The 21471-nt window shown below is 37.0% G+C and overlaps 1 protein-coding gene across 10 annotated transcripts in view; it reads right to left on the reverse strand.

Annotated features, from left to right (window-relative positions):
- The window catches only part of WDFY3 (WD repeat and FYVE domain containing 3), a 364802-nt gene that overhangs the window by 247431 nt on the left and 95900 nt on the right, over window positions 1-21471 (reverse strand). Inside the window, exon 1 of one of the 10 annotated variants that reach the window (XM_037830158.1) lies at window positions 15761-16117. The exons of the other annotated variants lie outside the window; for them this stretch is intronic. The gene's annotated coding sequence lies outside the window, so the exon portion shown is untranslated. Of the gene's footprint in view, window positions 1-15760; window positions 16118-21471 lie in introns of those variants that run through there. 10 annotated transcript variants of the gene reach the window in all.

Consider the following 21471-nt stretch of genomic DNA (forward strand, 5'->3'; position numbering starts at 1 on the left):
AATACTCACATTAAAAAAGATGAAAGACTTCAAATCAGAGATCAAACCTCAAAACTGGAAGAATCAGAAAAAGAAGAGTAAACTGACCCCAAAGTGAGCAGAAGGAAGGAAATAACAAAGATCAGAGTAGAGATAAATGAAATAGAAAACAAACAAACAAGCAAACAAACAAAAACAATGTAGAGAATCAACAAAACCAAAAGCTGGTTCTTTGAAATGATCAATAAAAATTACAAACCATTAGCTAGACTACCAAAGGAAAAAGGACAGAAGATGTATATAACAAAAACCAGAAATGAAAACAGGACATTACTAACAATCCCGCTGAAATAAGAATGACTATAAAGAATACTATGAAAAAACTGTATGGCAATAAATTAGATAACCTAGATGAAATGGACAAATTCTTATAAACACACAAAACTACCTACACTGACTCAAGAACAAATAGAAGATCTCAAGAAATAAATTACTAGTAAAGAGATTGAATCAGTAATCAAAAATCTCCCAACAAAGAAAAACACAGGACCAGCTGGCTCCACAGGGAATTTCTACGAACCATTCCAAGAAGACCTAACTCCAATTCTGCTCAAACTCTTCCAAAACTTGAAGAGGAGAACACATCCCCTAATAATTCTATGAGGCCAACATCACCCTCACACTAAGGCCAGATAAAGATACCACAAGAAAAGAAAACTAGAGACCAGTATCTTTTATGAATAGAGTAGCAAAAATTCTCAACAAAATACTAGCAAACCACATCCAACAACACATTAAAAGAACTGTACACCATGATCAAGTGGGCATTATCCCTGATAGGCAAGGTCAGTTCAATAACCAATTAATTAATGTAATCAATTAATGTAATACACCTCATTAACAAAATGAAGGGGGAGGGACTAGGCAATCATCTCAGTTGATGCAGAAAAGTCATTTGACAAAATTCAGCATCCTTTCTTGATAAAAACACTTAGAACATTAGGAATAGAAGGAAACTTCCTCAACATGATAAACGGTATATAGGAAAAGCCCACAGCCAACATTCTACTTAGTGGTGTGTGCCAGTTTGAATGGTATTGTGACCCCAAATGCCATTATCTTTGATGTAGTCTTGTGGGGCAGACGTTTTGGTGCTGATTAGATTTGCTTGTTTCTCAAGAACCACTCCCGGTACCAAGTTGTATTTTGGTACCAGAGAATTGGGGTGCTTTTGCTGCTGAGTTTGCAAATACCAAACATGTTGGAACGGCTTTTTAAATAGATAAGGGGAAGATTCTGGAAGAATTGTGAGGAGCTTGATACAAAGGCCAAAACTGCTTTAAAGAGACTGTTTATGGAAATATGGACTCTAAAGATACTTCTGATGAGGACTTGAGCAGAAATGATGAATGTATTGTTGCAAACTGGAAGAAAGGCGATACTTGTTTTAAAGTGGCAGAGAATTTGGCAAAATTGAGTCCTGGTGTCAGATGGAAAGAAGAATTTGAAAGTGACAACCTGGAATACTTAGCTGAGGAGATCTCCAGACTACATGTGGAGGATGTACCCTGGCTTCTTCTTGCAGCTTATAGTAAAATGCGAGTGGAGAGAGATAAACTTAGAACTGAACTCTTGGGTTCAAAGAAACCAGAAGCTGATGGCTTGGAAAATTACGAGCTTCCAGGGGGTGCAATCCCAGAAGCTACAGCCCAATGTGAGGATGTAACCAAACATGGAACCCAGCTGCCGTTTCAGTACAAGCCAAGATTGGAGACGGAATTATCCAGAAAGGATTTGTGGAAAGTCCTATTGTCTGATGGCTTTGACCCCTGCATGCTTCATGCGAAGCCAACAGAATTTTTGTGAGATCTTTACAGACAGAGCCATTGCCAGTCTGGACTGGAGAAGACAGACAAGGAACAAACTGAAGGAAAAATTTCTTCAAAGACAGAGCCATGGAGGTTGAGGTCTGGAGTCAAGAGGTCTTGGGCTGGGAGAGTGGAGTGGCCCACACGCATGGAAAGGGTGAGTTTGCCCTGGAGGTCGAGGGAAGGGCTTCCGCCTCGATGCTCAGGAAATGTCTTGCCACTCCAAGCCCCAAAGAGGGTGGAGCACATTTTCAGGGAACTGGGGAGAGCCTGGCTGCCACCTCACTGTTCTGAAGGGGTTGAGCGTGTGCCCCGGAGATGGAAGGGAATCCGGAAGCTGCCCCGATGTTTGAGGAGGGTGGGGCCGAGAAGGTGGTCTCCCCAGTGTGTGGATATGTTGGAGCACTCACCTAAGCATTTGGAGAGGAAAGGGCTGCCACAAAGGCCCTTAGGAAGGGTTAGACTCCCGTTCTCTCAAGCCCCAAGGATGCAACCTCACTTTGTTAATGACTCTCAGACTTTGAAATCTAATGGAGTTTGTCCTGCGGGTTTTATAAACTGTTTTGGTCCTGTTAACCTTGTTTTCCTTACTCTTTCTCCTCATGGCAATGGGAATGTTTATCCTATGAATGTCCCTCCTTTGTATATTGGAAGCATATAACTTGTTCTAAGTCCACAGATCCATAAAGGAGAATTATGCCTTAGGACCCACCACACCTGTAATTGATTTTGATGGGATCTTGTACTTAACTTTTGTTACTGAAATGATTTAAGTTTTTGTGATATTGTGATGGAATGAATGTATTTTGTATTTGGAAAGATAATGTCATTTTGGGGTCCAGGGGGTGGAATGTGACAGTTTGAATGTATTGTGTCCCCCAAATGCCATTATCTTTGATGTAGTCTTGTGGGGCAGACGTTTTGGTGCTGATTAGATTTGCTTGGAATGTGCCCCACCCAGCTGTGGGTGGTGACTCTGGTGGGATACTCCCATGGAGGCATGGCCCCACCCATTCAGGGTGGGTCTTGATCCGTGGAGCCATATAGATGAGCTGACTCAAAGAGAAGGAACTCAGTGCAGCTGTGAGTGACATTTTGAAGAGGAGCAAGCTTGCTAGAGAGGAACGTCCTGGGAGAAAGCCATTTTGAAACCAGAACTTTGGAGCAGATGCCAGCCACATGCCTTCCCAGCTAACAGAGGTTTTCTGGATGTCATTGGCCATCCTCCAGTGAAGGTACCTGATTACTGATGTGTTACCTTGGACACCTTATGGCCTTAAGACTGTAACTGTATAGCCAAATAAACCCCCTTTTTATAAAAGCCATCCATCTCTGGTGTTTTGCATTCCGCAGCATTAGCAAACTAGAACATGGAGAAAGACTGAAAGCTTTCCCTCTAAGATCAGGAACAAGACAAGAATGCCCACTGCCACCACTGTTATTCAACACTTTACTGGAAGTTCTTGCCAGAGCAATTAGGCAAGAAAAAGAAACAAAAGGCATCCATATTGGAAATGAAGAAGTAAAATGTTCCCTATTTACAGATGGTATGATCCTATATACAGAAAATTCTGAAAAACCACAATAAAATTCTAGAGGTAAAAAATGAATTCGGCAAAGTGGCAAGATATAAGATCAACAATCAAAAATCCATAGTGTTTCTATATACAAACAATGAACAACTGGAAAAAGAAACCAAGAAAAACATTCCATTCACAATAGCAACTAAAAGAATCAAGTATCTAGAAATAAATCTAACTAAAGATGCAAAGGACTTGTAAACAGAAAACTACAAAACATTGCTAAAAGAAATTAAAGAAGACCTAAATAAATGGAAGGTTATTCTGTGTTCATGGAATGGAAGAAAAAATATAGTTAAGATGTCAATAATACCTAAAGCAATTTACAGATTCAATGCAATCACAATAAAAATTGCAACAACTTTCTTAGTCAAAATGGAGAAGCCAATCATCTAATTTATATGGTAGGGTAAGGGGCCCTGAATAGCCAAAGCCATCCTGAAAAAGAAGAATCAAGTTGGAGGACTCACACTTCCCAGTCTTAAAACTTATTACAAAGCCATATTAATCAAAACAGCATGGTATTGGCACAGGACAGACATATAAACCAATGGATTAGAAGTAAGAACTCAGAAATCAACCCTTACATTTATGGGCAACTGATTTTTGACAAAGCGGGAAAGACCGCTGAATTGGCAAAAGATAGTCTCTTCAACAAATGGTGCTAGGAAAACGGCCTCCATCTGCAAAAAGGAGGAAGACACCTATCTCACACCATATACAAAAATCAACTCAAAATGGGTCTGTATTAGTTAGGATTCTCCTTGGAAACAGAATCAATGAGAGATGTCTCTGATTATCAAATTGCAAAAGTGACTCATGCAACTGCGGGAGCGCACGAGTCCAAATTCTGCAGAGCCGTCAACAAGCTGTCAACTCCAAGGAAGACGTCCGACGAACTCCTCAGGAAACGAACCGGCAACTTTGACGAGCTCCTCAGGAAACGAACCGACAACTTTGACGAACTCCTCAGGAAATGAACTGGCAACTTCGACAAGCTCCCCAGGAAATGCTTCACTGAGCAGCTGAAGAAAGAAGTGAAGGTTCTCTAACCGTCGGGCTTATAAGCCTCCAACTGATCACCTGGACCAAATCCAGCCAATTGCATTCTCTCACTGTGGAAGCACGCCTCTTGATGAGTAATCAGTCAGCCGCAGTCAATTGACTGATGATCCGACAAACCAGCCCGTTGGTTTATTAACCAGCCTCAAATATCCTCACAGCAATCATCAGGCCAGTGCCACCTAGCCAGTTGACACATGAACCCAACCATCACAGGGTCACAGACCTTAATATAAGAACTAGAACCATCAAACATCTAGAAGAAATTATAGGGAAACATCTTCAGGACCTTGCATTAGGCAATGGTTTCTTAAGACTTTACACCCAAAGCACAAGGAAGAAAATAAAAAATAAATGGGATTTCCACATAACTAAAAACTTTTATACCTCAAAGAACATTATCATGAAAGCAAAGGAACAGCCTGCACAATGGAAGAAAATATTTGGAAATCACATATCCAATACAGGGTTAATACCCAGAATATATAAACAAATCATTCACCTTATCAACAAAAACAAAAACAACCCAATTTAAAAATGGCAAAATTCTTAAACATACATCTTTCCACAGAAGATATATAGATGGCCAGGAAGCACATGAGAAGATGCTCAATATCATTAGCCATCAGGGAAATGCAAAGCAAAACCACAATGAGGTTCCATTTCACACCTACTAGAATAAGCTGCTTTAAAAAAATGGAAAATAACAAGTGTTGGAAAGGATGCAGAGAAACAGGAACCCTCATTCATTGTTGACGGCAGTGTAAAATAGTGCAGCTGCTATGGAAAACAGTTTGGAGGTTCCTCAGAAAGCTAACAGAACTATCACATGATCCAGCAACCCCACCTCCAGGTATATACCCCACTGAATTGAGAGCAGGGACTCAAACATATTTGCATAAGGATTTTCATGGTGGCATTACTCAACAATTGCCAAAAGATGGAAGCAATCCAAAATGTCTATCAACTGAGGAATGGATAAATAAATTGTGTTATATACATACAAAGGAATATTACTCAGCCATAAAAAGGAATAAAGTCTTGAGACTTGTGACAACATGGATGAACCTGTGTGCTGATTTGAATGTATTATGTTCCCCCAAAACGCCATTATCTTTGATGCAATCTTGTGTGGGCAGATGTATCCGTGTTGATTAGATTTTAATTCTTTGAGTGTTTCCATGGAGATGCGACCCACCCAACTGTGGGTGATAACTCTAATTGGATAGTTTCCATGGAGGTGTGGCCCTGCTCATTCAGTGTGGGCCGTGATTAGTTTACTAGAGCACTATACAAGCTCAGACAGAAGGAGCTGGCTTGCTACAGCCACGAGGGACACTCTGAAGAATGCACAGGAGCTGAGACAGGAACTGCAGTTTACAGAGACATTTTGGAGATGGCCTTTGAAAGCAGACTTTCATTCCAGAGAAGCTAAGAGAGGACAAACGCCCCAAGAGCAACTGAGAGTATTATTTTGGAGAGAAGCTGAAGCCTAGAGAGGAATGTCCTGGGAGAGAGCCATTTTGAAACCAGAACTCCGGAGCAGATGCCAGCCACATGCCTTCCCAGCTAACAAAGGTTTTCCGGACAGCATTGGCCATCTTCCAGTGAAGGTACCTGATTGTTGATGCACTACTGTAGACACTTCATGGCCTTAAAACTGTAACTGTGTAAACAAATAAACCCCCTTTTATAAAAGCCAATCTATTTCTGGTGTTTTGCATTCTAGCAGCATTAGCAAACCAGAACAACCTGGAAGAATCCTATTGAGTGAAATAAGCAAGACACAAAAGGATAAATATTGTATGATTTCACTGATTTGAAATAATGCGAAGAAGCAAACTAGAATCTAGAATATAGGTTACCAGGTGACATGGGTATAGAGGGTTAGAGAATGGGAAGTTAAGGCTTAAAATGTACAGGGTTCCTATTTGGAATGATGGAAATGTTTTGGTGTGTAACATTGTGAATGCAATTAACAGCATTGAAATATATCTCTGAAAATGATTAAAGGGTACATATTAGATCTTATACATGGTAACAGAATAATTTTTTTTTAAATCCTTGGAAGTACACTACACAAAGAATGAACCCTAAGTTAAACCATGGGCTTTAATTAATGGTACAATTTTTAAAATGTGGTATCATCAGTTGTAACAAGTGTTCCATACCAATACAAGGTGTTGGTGGTGGGGTGGTATATTGGAATCCTGTATTTTATGCATGATTGTTCTGTAAATCCACAACTTCTCTAATAAAGAAAAAAAAATCCCATACCATAATATATATGCATTGTGGATACTATAGAGCACACGAAATGAATACAAAAGGGGAAACATCTTGAGATGAAGCTTTCCCTTTTGGCAATGGTTTAATTACAGATATAAAAAGTTGATGGAAATTTTAGTGGATTAAGGTATGGCTTTCATATCTATATTTCAAGAAATTACCATTGAAACTTGATATTTATTTTATATAAACATCATTGCAAAGCAAGGCATAGAAGCTCAGCTAGATTTGTTACTGTGCATGAAAGTAAACGCCTATCTTAATTCTTCTTGTTTTCCAATGTAAAGTTTGCTAAATGTACAAGAAGAGTTTATTACTTAGGATATAGAATTTTTTAGGGGTTGGAGGAGGGGATTCTGTCAGGAAATTGTATAAAGAAAGACTATCTTGAATTGCTCCAAAACATAAAACTTGAAGCTATTCTTGAACTAAAGTGGAAAAATAAAGTTTTAAATACTTATCATTGACAGGAGTTAAATTTATTTTCTACAAACTGTAATTGATGAGGACATGGATAATATCCCCATGCTTCTGAAAAGTAATCTGTACATGAGGGAAGGGTATAATAAATATTATTTCTAAGACAAAACAAGACAAGACAAGACAAGACAAGAGAAAAGAAAAAGTACAGGGTTCCTATTTGGAATGATGGAAATGTCTTGGTAATGGATGGTGGTGATGGTAGAACAACATTGTCGACATAACAAACAGTGCTGAAATATATATCTGCACGTGATTAAATAGGGAACTGTTAGATTGTATATATTGTAAATATGGTTTAATTTGTAAACAAACACATGCAAATTAAAACAAGGAAAAACGAATTATGGTGCAGAAGAATCACTTATGCACTATACCATTCTGAATGAAGACAGAAACTGAAAACACTTTACAGATATTTTTCTATTAGAGTCCCAACAGTCAGAAAGCTGGAAAATGCCCTTGGTTTTGGGCATGTGGACAGGAACCTGATACATAACTAGTGTGAGGAGAGACTGGTAGAAGATTTCAAGAGCAATCTCACAGTACTCCAAATATTGCATTCTGTGCCTCAGTATAAATACCAAAGAAATTCCTCCAAGAGTTCTGAAGGGGACTTGTACACTGATGTTTACTATATACTGTTATTTGTGATGATGGCGACTTGGAGGCTGTTTAGAGGTCTTCCAATGGGAAAATGAAGGTAAAAATAGGGTCAAAGCACAATCTTATCTCGTCTTTTTAAAACATATATTTCATATAAATGTATCTTAAAAACAGAGTGATGGGTGAAAACTAAGAAGCAGAATGAAATATATATTACAATACCATTTTGGGCAATTGAAAATTCATGCACAGAAAACAATAAACATTTAGCAAGAATACATACTCACTGAAGATAAACACTAAATGCCTTGGAATGATTGTGTCTGTCTATTAAATTAATAACTATTTAAGAAAATACTTAATTTATACCTCTTCTAAATTCAGTTGAACTAACCTAAACAAATCAATGCTTCATGTGAATAAAAACTATATATTTAAATTTAAAAATTTAAATTAAATACTTAAATAACAACCTTTTCCTTTCTTAAAATGCTCTCAACTGAACCAGATACCTGTAGGTAATTTTTCCACCTCAAGTGGTTTTTAGTTATTCCATAGCTTACTTTTTTATTCCTTTTAATCCTCTATCCAATATTATAAATGCTCTTTAAGAGAAACTTATGTATTTACTCAGCAAGTAACAAGAAAAACATTATACTGTAGGAATATTTAGCTGAAAGTTAAAAAACAAAATGTTTGTGACTGAATGGCACAAACAAAATAAAGTCCGGATAGACTTCTCCATTCTCTTGGGGAGAAGGGAATGACTCTCTTAGCCAGTGATGGTAACTCGCATGCATGTATAATAAACCTTGAGGGAGACAGGACCTGACTCAGAGAGAGAAGAACCAGACTAATCAACTTCCCTCAGATCCAGAAGGACTTCTGGAAAAGGGGAAAATAATTTTTTTTAATATAACATCAAAAGAAATTGTGCAGCTTTTAATGACAAAATTAACTTGAGCCTCTTCCAATCCACAGACGAGCCCACCCAGGATCTCCAACTAAAAAAATCACATTGGGAATACTGAGATGGATCTATAGTGTTCAGTATCCTACATTTGGCTTTAATAAATGAGAACAACTTCCTATTAGTATTTTGGAGTCTTTACATACTTGGCAAATCTCCCATTCTTTTGATGGTTGTTTAGTAAGAATTACGGTTCAGAAGGATGACTTATGCACTATACCATTCCGAATGAAGAGCAATCTATAAAATGTCAGCCATCATGCTAGCGAGGCCCTTTGGATATAGTGCTGAATATCAACAGAAATTGGCACACATGGCATTTAACACTTGCCACGATGTGTTCTGAGCACTTTATATATACAACTCTTTTAAGACAGACATGGTATCTGTTCTTGTGGAGTTCAGAATCCAGATGGGAGCAAAGATAATGAATGATGATACATGCAATGCATGCATTACCAGGGAAAGACACGAACTAGGGTTCAGAAGTACAGCAGGGGAACCTATTTTAGCCGCTGGGTGGCAAACCTGTGAGAAGGAGTGTGTTAGGGAAGGTAAGTACATTTTTTAAAGATTTTCAACATAGACAAAAACAAATGGACTTCACTCAGACACTTCTAGTCAATTAGGTTTTTGCAGCTTTGTTCCTTGCACATGTCAATTCTTCACACGCAAACTTTCCTACCCATTGGTTTGTAATCAGATTTTTCCAAGTGGAAAACACCAGCCAGCCATCTCTTGAATCATTTTAAGAGTCTAAAGGGACAGCATCAGCAATTAGTAGCCAGGGCTGGAGTTAATCCCTAAGGAAATCTTGTTTCCTGCCTCTGTGTCAGTTTTTGTCTGGGAAATAGAGACTTAATGTCCATAGTATAATGCTAGGTATTTTCACAGAAGTTTGTTTATTTACTCCCACAAAATGGTATAATCCCACTTTACAGATGAGGAAACTAAAGATCAGAGAGGTTAAAGTGGCTTGCCATAAAGATGCAATAACAAGCAATAGCTGAAATTGGAATCCAAAACATATAAATCCAAGGCCATGTTCCTACTATTAAACAAAAGCTGCCTATTTGTCTTTATGAAATAAGTTTCTTCATGAAAGCAATGACATTTTTATTTTCTAGCTATTTCCAGCAAAGAGAGTACTATTTGTTCCTTTTGAAAATATCTGGACAAAATTATCCCAAGTATTTTTGTCCCTAAGAAGTTAACAAACAAATGAAAAAGCCATGTTTACTTTGTGTATCTATCACCAAGGGTGTAAACAGACTGGCAACAAAAAATATGGTTCATGACTAATATCTTGGCAGAGAATTTGTATCTCTAGATACATCTGACACATAAGGGAAATGTTATGTACATCTAACTTCATTTTCTTTCCCTTTGAGAATTTTCTTTCTTTCCCCAAAATTTGCAGGGAAATATTTCCCTGAATCCTTATCTGATTGGTCTGATTTAACATACTCTGCTACTGTAAAGGCCAGGTCTCTGTATTTCTTGTCAGGTTTCTCCATGCAACTTTTTATTCCCTGGTCTGAATATAAAATACAAGTGTATCAGTACTAAAATTTGTACAGTCTACTGTCCAATAAAGTAATAAATTGTACATAATATTGCATACTCACAGAGATGTTTTGCATTTAACTGTAAATAAACATTATGCAAAAAATAGAGGACAAAATCGATTAGCCCAATTTTACTGCAGAAGAAATGAAGCCAAGAGGTTGTAACTTTTGTAAAAGTAATTCAGAACTAAATTGGCCAGAATATTTAAATGTTCTAAATGTGTGACATAAAAATTTCTGATTGGGTGCATTAAAATGCTGAATTACAGATACAAGCATTAGATTAAGAGTAGAGGATGACAGTTAAAGGGCTAGGTTCCCAGTCTGAAGACATGGGTTTAAACTTTTGTTGCTACACTCACTATATATATGACCTTAGGAAGTCAATCAAACTACTCCAAGCCACGTTTCCCTTAACTGTAAAGTGAGATAACTACAGTAACTAATTTCATTTCCTAGCTGAAAATAATTGCTTATACATATATATATTCAACAGAAATTAAATAGCATATCAAAATCTAATAGGAAATAATTAATCCTAATTAAAAGAAGCTAGGTTTCCTTCTTTTAAGAAAACTAACTTTTTATTATGAAAATTGTGAAACATTTTTTATATATAATTTAAAAAGTAGAATAGTCTATTTAAACCCCTTGTATCCATCTTCAAGCTTCAATAATTATCAACTCTTATTTCATTATTTCATCTGTTATTTGCTATTAATTATTATTTGGTATGTAATATATGGTATAATTTTGAATTAAATTTTAGGCATCATATAATCTCATTTATTTAGAGAGGTAAAGCACTCTTAAAAATACACAATATCATTTTCATACTAAGACCAGTAACCAAAAGTTCAGATTTTCTATATCCCGGATTGTATTTTGATATCATTTTACCTTTCATCCACACATGTTCTGTTTCTAAGATGCTGTTAAATCTGCTTTGTGGAAATCAACAGCAAAAAGAAGGGAAATGACTGATACACTGTGTATTATAGGATTTACAAAAGGTGTACTAATAATTGTTATAATGCATAGAAACAACCCATGTACAAGCCTTGTTGTACTTCAAGAGGTATGAATTCCCTAGTTAAAGATCTATTACTGAAGGATTCGTAGTTTGAAATCTTAACGTACATTTCAGTAGGTCAAATAGTGTATACTAGCATAAAAACATTCACTCCAATATTAAAATTTTTCCAGTCTTCAGGCCACAGATAAGAAATTACAGTGTCCATTAACTTTACAGAATTTCTTGTAACCCTGGAAAGAGGGAAAAAAGCTGGCAACTTAACTTGCATTTAAACAAAAAGCAAAGAAAAACACATTCATTGGAAACAAGCTATAAGCATACAAGAGTTATAGATTATTCAGTCACAAAACATATAAAAGAAAATTTTCTTTCATGGCATTTTTGTTGTCAATTTATATTGTGGTTTACAACTTTAAAAAGTCAGTAATGACCAAACATAGATGACCTTTGACGGGTGACTCCAGAACTTATAATAGTCTTTGCACTTTAAATCAAAACTTCCAAGTACAAATGTATTGAAATTACACTTAGATTTATAAAAATAAGTATGGTTTATATTTTTAAAATATTCAGAGCATGGCAATGGGTAACAGATCTATGAAAAACATTCTGTAAACAGAGAGGGCTCCATAGCTTTACAAATTGCTTAATAAAGGTACTGAGAATATGAGCCCCCTACAAAAGTCAAAACAATGTCAACCCCTCCATCATACAGGCAGTCTGTTTTTCTTTCCAATTTTATTCCTTACCAATTAAAAAAAGAAAAAAATTAAGGACTATGACATTTTTTCCATCTACCACCACTTCTATCTATCCTATCACCTCTACCACTACTAAGAGCAGTGCCCAAACAGTTCAAGGGACTTATAAAATATCAATTCATTTAATCCTCATAACAACCTAATGAGGAAGGTGTAGTTAATAGTACCGTTTCTACAGATGAGGAAAATGAAGCACAGAGAGGTTGAATAACTTGGCTTTCGTCACACAGTAACAAGCAGTGGAGCTGGGATTTGAATCTAGGTGGCGGAATCCAGAACCCATGCTCTTATCTCCTATGCTATGCTGTAGAATACACCCTTTTATATGTGTTCCATACTTCATTTAACTAGTGCCTAAATCATGAACATTTAAGTATTCCCAATCACTTGCTCCTATAAAGAGCGCTGCAAAGAACACTTTTGCACAAACATCATTTGCATGTCTGAGTAAAGCAGGGGTATAGGTTACCATTATATTGTTAAATCAAGGAGTATGGGCATTTTTACATTTTTATAATTGCCAAATTATAAAATTATAATTGTATAATTATAATTATAATTGCCAAATTATAAAATTATAAACTGCACCCCTTCTCACTCCTATCAGTGTGAATCTGTTTCTTCACACTGACAAAATCACAAGGTACTAGACATTTTTCATCATTCTCAGTCTAAAAGAAAAATACATATTGTTGTGTTTTTATTAATACCTTATTTTAAATAGAAGAAAAGGTGGCCATCTTTACACTTTATTTTTTTCTGAAGTAACAATTTCTCTAATGAGTTTTTAAGAACTAATTTACAGGTGCTTATAATATTTACAAAGAATTCAGCTCATTGTTACAAGTGTGACAAATACTTTTTCCCAATTTCTCCTTTGTTTCTGGATTTTTAAATCCCTCATCCCTCATTCCCATCCCCTACCCCAACCACATAGAAGCCTTTAACGTGTAGTCAATTATATCCATTTATTCTTTTGTGGCCTCTCTGTACATTGTTTAGAAGACCCTCTCCTTCTCTTATTGTAGTACTTTATTCAGTCTTCTTTTTATGTTTAAATCTTTGGGCAGGACTGTGGTATGAAACAAGATTTGTGCCACAGCTCTTAATGACTACTCAGCTGTTCCAACACTATTAACTGACTAAACCATCTTTAGAACATGAAACTGAAATGCCTTTACATATAAAAATGTTCCATGTATATTCTGGTCTATCTTTGGACTCAATTTTTTTCTACTGATATGAAACCCTAGAGCAAAGTATTATAAACACCATCGTTTTATATTTTAGCTCTAATATCTGGTAGGGAAATATCCTCACCCCATTACTTTTTGTTGCTGTTCCAGAATTTTCTTGGCTTTATTGAATGTTGAGTTTTATATATGAACTTTGGAATCAGTTTGTCTAGTTACCAACTGCTGTCCTGTATCACACTAACACTGGAAAATTAATTCACAAAATTATCTTAATAAGTCTATTATTATCAAACTTACTAGAATTTTAAAGATTTCTTCATATAGTTCAAAAGTTTATTCCATGACATTTTACCATTTTTTGGTTTGCAATTATGAAAGGGAACTTTCTGTGATTCTATTTTTTTGTTAATTCATTTTTATTGAAATATATTCACATACCATGCAGTCATACAAAGCATACATTCAATTGTTCACAGTACCATTATATAGTTGTGCATTCATCACCAAAATTAATTTTTGAACATTTTCATTACCACACACACAAAAATAATACGAATAAAAATTAAAGTGAAAAACAACAACTAAAGTAAAAAAGAATACTGGGTGCCATTTTTTTTTGCCCCCATTTGTCTACTCATTCATCCGTTCATTGGACAAAGGGGAGTGCAGTCCATATGGCTTTCCCAATCACACTGTCACCCCTCATAAGCTACATATATTTTATATCATAGGCAAATAATACTTTTGCTTACTCCTTTCCAAAATTTACACTATGTGTATCTCTGGGTTTTTTTTCTAAAAGAGAAACTTCTTTAGAACCATATTAACCTTTCTTTCCTTTTTAAATCAACTGTATGGAAAAAAAAAATTAAAAAAAAAAAACAAGGAAAAAAATATGTAGTGCCCCCTTGAGGAGCCTGTGGAGAATGCAGGGGTATTGGCCTACCCCACCTCAATGGTTGCTAACATGACCACAGACATAGGGAACTGGTGGTTTGATGGGTTGAGCCCTCTACCGTAGATTTTACCCTTGGGAAGACGGTTGCTGCAAAGGAGAGGCTAGGCCTCCCTATAATTGTGCCTAAGAGCCTCCTCCCGAGTGCCTCTTTGTTGCTCAGATGTGGCCCTCTCTCTCTGGCTAAGCCAACTTGAAAGGTGAAATCACTGCCCTCCCCCCTACGTGGGATCAGACACCCAGGGGAGTGAATCTCCCTGGCAACGTGGAATATGACTCCCGGGGAGGAATGTAGACCCAGCATTGTGGGATGGAGAACATCTTCTTGACCAAAAGGGAGATGTGAAAGGAAATGAAATAAGCTTCAGTGGCAGAGAGAATCCAAAAGGAGCCGAGAGGTCACTCTGGTGGGCACTCTTACGCACACTTTAGACAACCCTTTTTAGGTTCTAAAGAATTGGGGTAGCTGGTGGTGGATACCTGAAACTATCAAACTACAACCCAGAACCCATGAATCTCCAAGACAATTGTATAAAAATGTAGCTTATGAGGGGTGACAATGGGATTGGGAAAACCATAAGGACCACACTCCACTTTGTCTAGTTTATGGATGGATGAGTAGAAAAACAGGGGAAGGAAACAAACAAACAAACAGACAAAGGTACCCAGTGTTCTTTACTTCAATTGCTCTTTTTCACTTTAATTATTATTGTTATTATTTTTGTGTGTGTGCTAATGAAGGTGTCAGGGATTGATTTAGGTGATGAATGTACAACTATGTAATGGTACTGTGAACAATCGAATGTACGATTTGTTTTGTATGACTGCGTGGTATGCGAATGTATCTCAATAAAATGAAGATTAAAAAAAAAAAAGAACCATATTAAGTTAGGATGGTGTTAGGGAACATTTCTAAGGAAACACGGATCTACCAGTTTTCATGGTGTACAAAAATTCCATAATGTTTACCTTGGAGACCTGTATGTTAATTTGTTTGTTTAATAATTTATTCAACAAATATTTATTAAGTGGCCACTATGTGCCAGGAAATGGGAATACAGCTGTGGAACAGAAGCCTATAAGGCATGTGTCCTTTTGGAGTTTAGATTCTAGTGAGGGAAAGAAAAAAAAAAACAACAAATGAATAGATAATAATATCTGGTGGTGAGATAGCTATGAAGACAAATTAAGTAACCTTCGAAAATAGAATACTACCAGGGTTGCTATTGAGACTGCAAGGTCAAAGAATGCTTTTCTCAGGAATCAACACCAGATCAGAAACCTGAATGAATAAGGGAGCAATCCAAAAGAATTTTGAGGAGAAAATTCCAGGCTGAAGGACAAGCAAGATCAAAGACCCCAAGGTAACAATGTGCTTGGAACTGCTGAAGAACTGTAATGAAATCTTACATTACAATGGCTGAAGCAGAGGGAGAGGAGGGGAGACTGTTAAGCTGCAGACTGTCTGCGCTGTGATTCAGTGTTTACTGCACTTCAGCTTCCATGTATCAACTAATGCCAAGGTGATAGTTGTGTAAACCACTTCCTCTTCTCTGCCATTTCTTCCCTCTAGTTTCTGCAAAAAAAAGGTACACCTGTGTGTTTCCTTCAGCTTTGCCTTGCCTGCCACTCTGTAGTGCCCATGCATGCCTATGTACTCATTTCAAGTAAGATCTCATTGTAACTGAGAAATTAGGATTAAGTGATGATTATGATTACTGAATCATTATACAGATATTCCTTTTTTACTTTCTGGTATTTTAGAGTAGACAGAGGGAAATATCTAAAATCTCTGAACTGTAGTTCAGCTGCCTTGATCTCTGATAATGATTGTACAGCCTTTATCTTATGCCCTTGTGACTGTAAAAACCTTGTGAATGACCTTCACTTGTACCCATTTTATTCAGCTTTTTGACTTTGAAGTCTTGTGATCACTAAAGACAGTCCCTAAGGTTTATTAATGAAGAGCCCTGGGTCAGCTGAGAACTAACCCAGTACAATTCAAAAGTTATCTTGATAGCGGAAGCTGGATCTAACCAAAATGGGCCTGCCTCACATGCGTAATAGCTTAGACTTTAACTTATAAGTGACCTAGACCTCATTATAATAACTAAAAATCAAGCCCATCATCATATTAAGGCCACCATTTTCTTTCATATGTTCTGTGACTGAGCATGTAATCAGTCTGCGCATGCCCAATAATTAGATCATATGTAATTACATCATCTGGAGCCCTTGTGCTCATTATCCTAAAACCTGCCCATCTTTTGATACTATAAAACTATCAGAATCTCTGCAGTTCAGGGAGACAGATTTTTACATCAATAGGTTATCTGCTCTCCTGCTTCACAACTAGCTTAAACTTTTCCTCTCTTTGAAACCCGTGTCTCAGGAATTGGTCTTCTGAGCGCATCAGGCAGAGAACTCACCATTTCAGCCAGGTATTATCATTGGCTGGATTTTTTAAGACATGCCATCTAATTTGGGAGAGCTCTGTGCTATGTTTAAGAACTGCAGATGATTGCATACTTCCTCTATTTATTCTTAAATTCAGTGTTTGGCAACTCTTCTTGGAGTCTGAGGTTTGGAATTGTGGTTTTCTCCCTAGATCCACTGAAGTTAAAAGATTTATTCCCTGGTCTTAATTTTTAGTTGTGTTCAGTTAGGATTAGGAAGGACAGTGGAATATAAATGCTTTTATTCAGTAATCTTTAAATGGAAATCATCTTCCTTATCTATCATAGTTTCCTTAGAAATCCATTAAGATTAGGCATATCTATAGATGGATAGAACTTAAATTTCTCAATCTCTAGATTTTCTATTTCAATCACTAGACTTTCCTATACATTAGCCTTTGAGAAATTCCAGACTACCCAAATCTATAAACCAGTAACTATTATTTTTAAAATGTAGTACAGAATCAACTTTAAATGTATTTTTAATTCAACTTTAAATGTATATTAAAGTGTCTATATGGAATATAAAACTGTAAACTACAGTTAAAATCTACTAGGATTCTTGCATCAAGTTAAGAAATGATAAAAGTCAAATTGATGCCAATGCCCAACCGAATATGCAGTAAGGAGAGAATCAGTAAAAGATCAAAACAACAGAATATATGTTAAATAAATACAGGATTATTACTTTCAAAGATATAAACTCTGGTTGTGTTGACAACGGCTTACAACTTTGGTTTCTCCCTTCAATAATAGCCAAAACTGTCTTGACACCACCATATAAATGATTTGCATGATAAGTATCTTTCTAAATCATCTGATGGTTCACTAAAAATATCAGCACTTTTAAACTGGTAAGCATTTTTCTTAATCACAGTTACACAACTAATTTAGTAAAGCCTTTCTTCATAAATGTAAAATTCAGATGAACCCAACTAAATTACAGAAGCACTGAAATAGGTCAAAAGCTTATAAAGCAAGAGTACAAAAAATGATGTGCTAACTTTTATTTTCTTGTTAATTTAGTAACACATTCTACTTTATTAGGGGCTAGTGATAGAAAGATAAGAATATGCTCAAACCTCTAGGGGCTCATGGTTAAGATAAGAGATATAATGGAAGCAAAGTGACAAGTGCCGTAATAAAAATGATAAATAAGTAAACAAGATGATATGGGAACACAGAGGAAGAAGAACTGAACTCTCAACAGAGAAGGTGGCATTTGAAGTAAGCCCTGGAAACCGAACAAGAGTTCATTATGCTGTTATTTGGCAAGATCTTAGTTTACATCCTGTGTATAGAAAAGAAGGCATGCTGCCAGGCCCTGCACATTAAATTCTGCATGGCTGGAGTACAGGATGCACACGAGAAAAAGTTGGATATGAGACTTGGAAAGGAAAGGTAGACAGGGGCAGATCATAAAAGGTCTTATATTCTAGCCTAAGAATCAACTCCTTTTGAACAGGAGTGAAACATGTGCTGACAAAATTACTGTAAACACTGTGCAAAGTGTGGATGTTTTAATAATCTTCCAGTGATAAAGGCAGTGTCAATGGGAGTAGGGTCAGGAACCAGTGGTATAGGAGAATATGAGAAATAGCACCCCAGAGGATTAACAACCTGAGAATTAGATGTTTTTGAATAAAGGAATGGGAAGAATAAAAGAAGACACAGATTTCCAGCTTGGGTTACTTGGAGAATGACATTGCCATTAATTAAGTTAGGAAATAAAGGGGTAAGAATTAATGGGAAAGAGGGCGGGGCAAGATGGCAGAGTAGTGAGGTGTGAAATTTAGTCTCTCCTCTAGGGCAGCTGGTAATTACCCAGAAACTGTTTGAAACTGTATTTTCGGGGTCTCCTGTGACCAGTCACACATCATACACAAGTTTGGAACTGGTGGAAAAGCTGAGATCACAGCGAACTTTGTAAGTTTCCCTGACCATTGGTCGGACACCCATCCTGGGCCAGACCCCAGAGGCTGTCTTGTGGCTAGCTCCCTGAAAGGAAAAAAAAAAAACGACAATCTGCTGAGGGCAAGAAGGGAGGCTCAATCCAGCCTCAAATGCAGAATTAATTAACATATTAATTAATTTTTGGAGCTGGGGGTGCTAGAGAAGGGTTGGGCTCTGGGAATGGGGGGCACATAAAAGCGGGCACCCATTCCCTGACTCCAAAAATGCTTTCTTTTTTCTCCTGCATTTGTCCCTTCTCCTTCCTCACAGACTTCTTATCTTTTTGCACTTCAGTAGTCCCCAGCAAGGGCAGGATTAAAGCTGTTGGAGAGTAATTATCCAGATAATAGCCCAAAGTGCATCTTTAAATACTCTATTCTGACATTGACAAAACTTCCAGGCCGGGGAAAGGCTTTTAAAAGGGACTTCTTTTTTTTCTTTCTTTTTTTTTTAATTTAAAAGTAACATATGTGGTTATTTTCTACCAGACAGCCCAAGTTGAAGGTCTAGGCTGCTCTTGGTGGGAGACAGTATACCCAGAACTTCTTTGAATTTCAGATTCACTTCTGAAGAAAGTCTCCACACCAGTCTTAATTGGCAAGTCAGGATGACCAAAGAATTAAGCTGGAATTGCCCAAAGAGGAAAGGGGAGAAGGGAATAGTGCCCCTGGAAGACAGCTGGAGTTCTTAGGATTGGGAGATTAAAGGGAGGTTCAGCTCAATTGGCAGCCTTCCTTCTGTGAACACAGATCCCAGGGGCTGGAATTCAGATTCCAGCTTCAGTCAGCCATGCCCCCGACAGGCTCAGAGTGTGCAGAGCATTAAAGGCACTGCACCTCCTTACACTGGTGGGGGAGCTGTGGGCTGGCAAGTGCAACCTGCTGGACAGCACAGGAAAAGCACCAAGTCTAGAGGCTTCACAGGAGGGTCTCCTCAGGGAAACTCCATATTCTCCACATGAGTCCTGGGCCTCTCTGGACTGGGAAAACCTGACTGGGGTTGACCATATCTGAGGAGAGCCTCTCAAGAAAAGGCTACATAGAGGCAGGGCAAGAAACAGAAAAACAAGAGGTGAAAAATTCTGATCAACGAAACAGAACCTAAGTTAGAGGTCTAGAATAAGTTGAATGGAACAACAAAGGTTAGAGAACAAAGCCAACCAACAAGAAAACCCTAGGTAAAAGAGTGAAAATGAGCTCCAGAATAAACTAATCAAGAAAATCAGATGCCTAGACAACTTAAGATAACAGCCATACTAGGAAACACAAAAATATGGATCAATCAAAGGAACAAACTAATAGTTCAACTGAGATACAGGAGTTGAGATAACTAATGCTAAATCAATTCAATGATCTGAGGGAAGATATGGCAAAGAGATGAAGGATATAAAGACGACACTGGATAATCACTAAGAAGAATTCTTAAACTTGAAAAAACAAATGTCAGAATTTATGGGAATGAAGGGCACAATCGAGGAGATGAAAGAAACAATGAAGGGACACAACAGTAGATTTGAACAGGCAGAAGAAAGGCTCAGTGAACTGGAAGACAAGATATTAGAATTCATACACACAAGATGGTGAAAAAAATGGAAAAATACAAACATGTTGTCATGAATGACAACACGAAGTGCATGAATATACGTGTTGTGGGTATCTTAGAAGAAGAGAGGGAAAAAAGGAGCAGAAAAAATAATAGAAGAAATATTCACTGAAAATTTCCCAACTCTTATGAAAGACAGAAAATTACAGACTCAAGAAATACAGTGTACCCCAAACAGAACAGATCCCAACAGACCTACTCCAAGACACTTACTGATCAGATTATCCAATGTCAAAGACAAATAGAGAATTCTGATAGCAGCAAGAGAAAAGCAATCCATAACATACAAGGGAAGCTCAATAAGACTATGTACAGATTTCTCCGCAGAAACCATGGAGGCATGATATATTTAAGATACCGAAAGAAAAAAACTGCCAACAAAGAATTCTATATCCGGCAAAACTGTACTTCAAAAATAAGGGAGAGATTAAAATATTTTCAGACAAATAGACACTGAGAGAGTTTGTGAATAAGAGACCAGCACTGCAAGAAATACTAAAGGGAGTGCCACAGGCCAACAGGAAAAAACAGGAGAGAGAGAGTTGGAGAAGAGTGCAGAAATGAAGATTAAAGGTAAAAGGAGAGAGAGGAAAAAATAAGATATGATATATAAAATCCAAAAGACAAAATGGTAGAAGAAAGTACTACCCTTACATTAATAACACTAAATGTTAATGGATTAAACTCCCCAATAAAAAGACACAGACTGGCAGAATGGATTAAAAATTAGGACCCATCTACATGCTGTCTACAAGAAACTCACCTTAGACACAAGGACAAAACTAAGCTGAAAGTGAAAGGTTAGAAAAAAGATATTTTATGCAAACAACCAGAGAAAAGCGGGAGTAGCTATACTCATATCAAATTAGACTTCAAAAGTAAAACAATTAAAAGAGACAAAGAAGGACATTATGTATTAACAACAGTGTCAATTCATCAAGAAAACATAACAATCACAAATATTTATGCACCAAGCTACAGTGCCCCAAAATTCATGAGGCAAACATTGAAAACACCAAAAACAGAAGTAGATACCTCTACAATAATAGTTGGAGACTTCAATACACCGCTGTCATCAATGGATAGAACATCTAGACAGAGGATCAATAA

The sequence above is a fragment of the Choloepus didactylus genome, chromosome 3 (genome assembly GCF_015220235.1).
Source record: "Choloepus didactylus isolate mChoDid1 chromosome 3, mChoDid1.pri, whole genome shotgun sequence".
Classification (NCBI taxonomy): Eukaryota; Metazoa; Chordata; class Mammalia; order Pilosa; family Megalonychidae; genus Choloepus; species Choloepus didactylus.